Raw genomic sequence first — 7,111 nt, forward strand, 5'->3', positions numbered from 1 at the left:
AAATTTGGCCAGGTGCGCACCGCGCCTGGCTAATTTTTGTATCTTTTGTAGAGACTGGGTTTCGTCATGTTGCCCAGGCTGGTCTCGAAATCCTGAGCCCAAGCCATCCATCCTCCCGCCTCGGCCTCCCAAAATGCTGGGATTACAGGGCCCAGCCAGCATCATGTTTTATTTAAGCGGTCCCTCCCTGTTGCACACTTGGATAGTTTTTTTTTTTTTTTCTAATTTTTTAGACAGGGTTTACCTCAGTCTGGCAGGCTGCAATGCTGTGGTGGGATCATAGCTCATTGGAGCCTCGAACTTTGGGGTTCAAGTAGCTGGGGGACTGAGGTAGGACGAGATCCGGTCACGCCATATTGCTAGGTTGCTCTTGGCCTGAAGGGATCCTCCGGCCTCGGCCACGCCCGGACATAGTCTTCCAGTTTTGACCAAAATAAACACTGTGCTTGGTCTGAGTTTTCAACTACCCTTCTCCAGCCAGCAACACACAGGACCTGGCGGAGAGGTCGTGGTTACCAGGATACACGCTGAGAAGACTGCCCAGCTGCAAGCACCCTACCGGCCCAGTGACGTCACCGAACGCCCGCGCCTGTGACGTCGCCGAAGGCCCACCTCTATGGCGTCACCAAGGACCGCCTCTCACGCGGAGCCAATCGGAACTCGCGGAGGGGCTGCTGGGGGGCTTCCAGGAGCGCGCATGTGCGGTCGGCTGGCTGCAGGCGGCCGGGCGGGCTGTAACCCGCCGCTGGACTGGCGCTTTTGTGTCCGGAGGCTTCGGCCTGGCCGCCGTCGCCTATAAGCTACGAGGAGAAGCTTTACGACTTGGCCGGGCGCAGCAAAGGCCAGACTTTGCGCGAACAGGCGCTACGCGCCAACCGGCCGGCACCTGGCGGGCACCATCGCACGGTGGCGCAGAAGCTCCTCAATGGCCAGCGCCAGCCGCAGCAGCGGCCGCGCACTCGCCTCGCCTGAGCTTGGGTACGTGCGCCCCACAACACCTCCCCCAGCCAGGGCCCGGGGACCCCCGGGAGCGTGCCCCCGCTACCTGGCGCCGCTCATCCTGGGCGGGGTCGGTCCCCTCTGAGGCTGCCCCTCATTAGGGAGCTGCACCCCCGAGCTTGACCTCTGAAGGCCCTTTGCGATAGCATTAAGCCTTTGAAACTTTATAGCGGGTTAGAAGGGGCTAGAAAACGAAGAAAACATCTTTTAAAAAATATAAGCAATCAGCGGGGCGCGGTGGCCCACGCCTGTAATCCCAGCACTTTAGGAGGCTGAGGCGGGTGGATCACGAGGTCAGGAGTTCAAGACCAGCCTGGCCAGCATGGTGAAACCCCGTCTCTACTAAAAACACAAAAATTAGCCGGGCGTGGTGGCGGGCGCCTGTAATCCCAGCTACTCGGGAGGCTGAGGCAGAGAATTGTTTGAACCCGGGAGGCGGAGGTTGCTGTGAGCCGAGATCACACCACTGCACTCCAGACTGTTGGACAGACTGAGATAACGTCTAAACAAACAAATATATGTATGTATTTATATATATGCGATCGAGCCCGAGAGGTTGAGATTACGTGAGCCAAGATTATATAAGCAATCAAGCACGGGAGGTTGAGGTTACAGTGAGCCGAAATTGTGCCATTGCACTCCAGTCTGTGTGACAGAGGGAGACTCTGTCTCTAAAAAATTATGTGTAAGTGAGAGCTTTTCTTCCAGCGCTCATGCTCAGATTGAAGAAAGTAATTGGGCCAGGACCCGTGGCTCACGCCCTTAATCCCAGCACTTTGGGGGGCCGAGGCCGGCGGATCGCTTGAGCTCAGGAGTTCAGACTAGCTTGGGCAACATGGTGAAACCCTGTCTCTACAAAAATACAAAAAATTAGCTGGGCGTGGTGGCACGCCCTTGTAGTTCCTGCTGCTTGCGGAGCTGAGGCGGGAGGATCGCTTGAGCCTGGATCCTCGCTGCAGCCTCCACCTCCTGGGCTCAGGCAATCCATTTCAGCCTCCCAAAGTGCTGGGATTACAGGAACGAGCCATCGTGCCTGGCCTTACACTATATTTTAATGCTTTTTTTGAAAATGGAAACTTTTACAGGCAATTCACTTCTTCAAACTAATGATAAGGAAATGATGCTGTTCTGTCCTGTTATGTGTTTTGTTTGCGTGTATGTGTGTGTGTGTTTTTTCTTTTTTGAGACAGGATCTTGCTCTATTGCCCTGGCTGGAGTGAGGTGGTGCAACCATAGCTCACTGCAGCCTTGACCTTCGGGCTCAAGGAATCCTTCCCCTTCAGCCTCCCCAGTAGCTAGTACTACAGGTGCATGCTACCACACTTGGCTAATTCTTTTTTTGACATGGAGTATCACTCTGTCTCCCAGGCTGGAGTGCAGTGGTGCAATCTTGGCTCACTGCAGGCTGGTCTCAAACTCCTAACTTCAGATGGTCCACCCACCTTGGCATCCCAAAGTGCTGGGATTACAAGTGTGACCCACTGTGCCCGGTGATTTTGCTCATTTTAGATACTAGAACTTTTTAATTTAATTTTTTTTTTTTTTCCTGAGATGGAGACTTGCTTTGTCGCCAGGCTGGAGTGCAGTGGCGTGATCTTGGCTCACTGCAACCTCTGCCTCCTGGGTTCAAGCGATTCTTCTGCCTCAGCCTCCCGAGTAGCTGGGACTACAGGTGCGCACCACCACACCAGGAGTTCAAGGCTGCAGTGAGCCATGATCCTGCCACTGCACTCCGGCTTGGGCAACAGAGCGAGACCCTGACTCCACAAGTAAATAAGTCAACATCATATGATCTGTACCAGGGTACAGGCAGGTGCTATTATCCTCACTTTCCATCCTCAACTCTGAGTTGAGTCATACATCAACCTCTAGTAAAAAGTGGCATGCTCTCAGTCAAAGGGGCAAGCCCAAACCACGTGGAAAGGATCTTATCTCTCTTGAGAGCTAATATAAAAAGAATTCCCCCTAGATATAAGCATTGTGACATCAGTTACTTAGGCTAAACATGCCTATTATGCTAAGTGAATTATTAACAATAAATACTTTAACTCTGTGCCATGTTAATTATCATAATATGATTTACGATTTGTTTTAACCTTAGGTTATATGTACCTTGAAGCCATTTATATTTTCGTATACATTTAATGGTTACTATACACTAGACTATGTGTATTGGACTAGACATGGAGAGTCAAAAAAGAGTATGTGATCAGAGTAGAAATCATGCCTTAGCTTCCTTCGTGTCTACCTCCTACCTCAAGTAGAAGCAGTAGAAAAAGTAATTACCTAAGATTTTTTGGATTCTGGTTTGTGGAGAAGCACCCTTATATTTAGGCTGATGGGTGGCTAAATTAGAAAGTATTTTTTGTGGTTTAGAATTTTATAGGGAGATGTTCATTATGATTAACTATTCTTTGTATTAGCAGATTTTTGCTTTTTATAGCTGCATGATTTCTTGTTTATTATTCATTCATTGTTGTCTATTAATAAACAAAAACTTTATTTCACTGAAACAGCGATATATAATCCAAGTTGGGTTTTTTAATAATGACTGACTTTTTTCTTTGGGAATACATTACTGTTAAAAATGTAGATTATTAGATACATTATTTTTAATGAATATAAGTGGTATAATTAGAAGGCTGAAAAGAATCCTTGGAAACATTAGTTTAATTTGATAGCTAAGAAACTGAGGACAAGATACTTATTCTTTCTAGCATATTTTCTAAAGTCATTTCATTGTCTCACCAAGAAGTACTTGCATAAAACCAGTTCGATTCTAGCACCTGTTGAATATTTAAGGTTGAGTAAAGTGGGTGAGTTCAACAGATATTTTCCCTTATTTCTTTTAGGCGAATGTGCATTGGGAAAGTCGACATTAATCAACTCATTATTCCTCATAGATTTGTATTCTGCAGAGTATCCAGGTCCTTCTCACAGAATTAAAAAGACTGTACAGGTATGGATATTAGTATTGTTAATTGATGATAAGCTGGAATAATATTAATACACACAAAGCACATGTTGTAACTTTTATTATGCTTCCTTAGAGGTAAGATGCAAACTTGCCCTTAGCCAGTGTAAGATGGTAAATATGACTTCATCAAATTAAAAAAAAAAAAGGAGAAGAAGTACAGTTAATCAGAAGAATTATCTTGACTAGAACTTTCCAAATTTGTCCTAAGGACTCTCCTAGAGATGACACTGTGACATAGTAACCAATTCCCCTGGAGTTGTGCTATCTAGTATGATAGTCATTTGCTTATGTATAAATCAGTTAAAATTAATTAAATTAAAAATGCAATTTCTCATTTGCTCCAGATACATTTCAAGTGCTCAACAGCCACATGTGGCAAGTGGCTGCCATTTTGTGCAGCACATATATGAAGATTTTCATCATTGCAGAAAATTGCGTTGGACGATGTAGAGAAAACATGATTTATAGAAAAGCTATTGTTATTTAAATACAGTGTTCTATATTAGTCAGTGGGATAATACCATATCATAGTTGAATGGCAATAGCAATTCTGTAAGACTCCCAAGGTATATATGATCTAATTTACTGCTTCTCAGTCTTTGCTATGCATTCCAATCCTGGGTATCCTGTTAAATTTAGTTCTTCTAGTAGGTCTGAGATGGGCTGTATTTCTACATTTCTAACAAGATCCCAGGTGATACTGATGCTGCTGGATGGTAGATCACACTTTGTAGAGCAAGGGCTAGACTCTAGATGTGCACTTCTTATTAAATGCTACAGCAGCCTGTAGCCACTTCTCATCTTAGCAAAGGTCACCTAACTTCAAGTAACATGACTTGGGTTCGTATACGAAGTTTGCCACTTATTTGATAAAGTTGTTTAACTTCTTTAAGCCCATTTACTTTTCTATAAAATGGAGATAATACCTATCATAAAATTGTTTTTAAGACATACTCTAAAATAATGTAGCTAGATAGAATTCTCAGTATTGTAAGAAATTTAAAACTGTTTGCTTTAATTTTATCCATTTGTATAAATTCTATCTCAATCCTAATTTAAACCTGATATTCAGACCTTCAGTTTTTCCATAAGTCCTAAGTGAAGAAAACAACTATGAAATTTTAGTCTGAAGTAATTATCTTAGTATTTTATAAATAATATTTTTATTTTTGTTTGAATTCACATTGTTTTTGAGGTATTTTTCTGTCAACTATTAAAACTCCTAAGTTCATCATGAAGTTTTTATATTATTTAAAGTAATCTCTCATTTGAAATTTAAAACTGAATATAATTGTTTTCATATTATGAAGTGTGTTATTAATACACTTAGTGCAAATAATATGCTAATAATTTAGCTGTGTTTCAACAATAAATAGTTTATTTTCTTTCATTTGGAACGTTTTGAAGTAATGAATAAAGATTTATTCAACATAATTTATATTTTTGAATCTTTATATAGAATAACTGGACATATCTTCCACTGGTAAATTCATTTTGCCTATTTGAAAATATCGATTATTGTCCGTTAACAGTCATCAGTTAATTCATATGTAGAATTGCAACTTGTTTGTTTATTTGCATTCTATAGCTGGCAGCCTGTTATCGATTACATTGATAGTAAATTTGAGGACTACCCAAATGCAGAATGATGCACGAACAGACATCAGATGCCTGATAACAGGGTGCAGTGTTGTTTATCCTTCATTGCTTCTTCAGGACATCGGTCAGTACCTTGATACTTCTGATTCCTTTTTGTTGTTGTTGCTTACTGTTACCTGTATGTGCATATTTTAGTAATCTTTAAGTTTGTGAAGTACATACAGCTATACCCATTATGAAGTACCAAATTTCATGTAGAAATGTCTTAGTTGAAAAGCGTTTTTTAAGTCCTATATAAGCTAAGTGATTTTACTCCTTAGTTCTTTATTCATAAGGATTTTCCCTGCTTCGTGGAAATAAACAGTGTTGCCACCATGGTTTGAGGTCTCAATGTGGCAAATTTAGCTTTCATGTTGACCACTCTGCTACTAATTGAACGACCAAATGAAGAGAAGTAGCCATACCAGTTAGACCTACTCAGAATCAAAGACGCTATTTATTATAAGTCTCGTAAGAGATGGTTATCAAAAGCACTTGCATGCCAGTGTTTTCTTGTGCCATTTCTTTCTACAATAAATCTATTTGGCTTCTGTTTCACCTTAGCTGTCATAGACATGTTGTTTAGGTATCATATTGTCATTACTAACTTTTTGTTTATTAGGGCTAAGACCTAAGAATCTAGACATTAATCTGATGTGATTGTTCTGTTATAGTTAGCCTGTACTCCCTTTTTTTGTTCTTTGTACTTCCCCTTTATTTTGAGTACATATATGTGTCATTGACAACTGCAGATTTTTCCAGTTATTCTTCCTCAGTCTTTTCCTTTGGGTAAGTAACTCAGCATACATAATTCAGCCACCTGATAATTGTAACTCCACCATATCTCCACTGAAAGAACTGTAGTAGCATCAGGCTAAACAGCATTAAGTTATCTAACACTCACATTACAGTAGTAGTGTAAACCAATTCCTTCAAGTATACCTTTCTCTTCTATTTTTGGCTTCTTCTCTCTTTTTTTTTTTTTTTTTTGTAGATGGGTCAATGCCCATTATCAGTCTAGATGGATAAGGGAGCCTTAATTATATACTTACATGTTTGCACTGTCAGATTGGAGTGGGTAAAAATGTTTCTTCTTTTATGTTTAATACTCTTTTTTTATTTATTTATTCTTTTTACTGTGCCCTAGACCATTACATAACTGAAGACTCCCACCTTCAGGCAGGATTGCATAGTACATGTTTGTAACTACTTCACATTGTCTTTTGTTGAGGTAATTTCAGTTTTTATTATTATTATTATACTTTAAGTTCTAGGGTACATGTGCACAACGTGCAGGTTTGTTACATATGTATACATGTGCCGTGTTGGTTTGCTGCACCCATTAACTCGTCATTTACATTAGGTATTTCTCCTAATGCTATCCCTCCCCCATCCCCGCACCCCACGACAGGCCCCGATGTGTGATGTTCCCCACCCTCTGTCGAAGTGTTCTCATTGTTCAATTCCCACCTATGAGTGAGAACATGCGGTGTTTGG

The 7,111-nt window shown here is 41.6% G+C and overlaps 1 long non-coding RNA gene across 1 annotated transcript; it reads left to right on the plus strand.

Moving 5' to 3' along the window:
* Window positions 1-655: 655 nt before the first annotated feature.
* Window positions 656-6,882, plus strand: LOC115834140. Its single transcript, XR_004029203.1, has 4 exons — window positions 656-978; window positions 3,852-3,958; window positions 5,565-5,699; window positions 6,762-6,882. It is a non-coding gene; the product is annotated as an uncharacterized LOC115834140 (long non-coding RNA).
* The last annotated feature ends 229 nt before the right edge of the window (window positions 6,883-7,111 follow it).

This window comes from Nomascus leucogenys, unplaced genomic scaffold (assembly GCF_006542625.1).
Source record: "Nomascus leucogenys isolate Asia unplaced genomic scaffold, Asia_NLE_v1 001825F_23260_qpd_obj, whole genome shotgun sequence".
Taxonomy (NCBI): Eukaryota; Metazoa; Chordata; class Mammalia; order Primates; family Hylobatidae; genus Nomascus; species Nomascus leucogenys.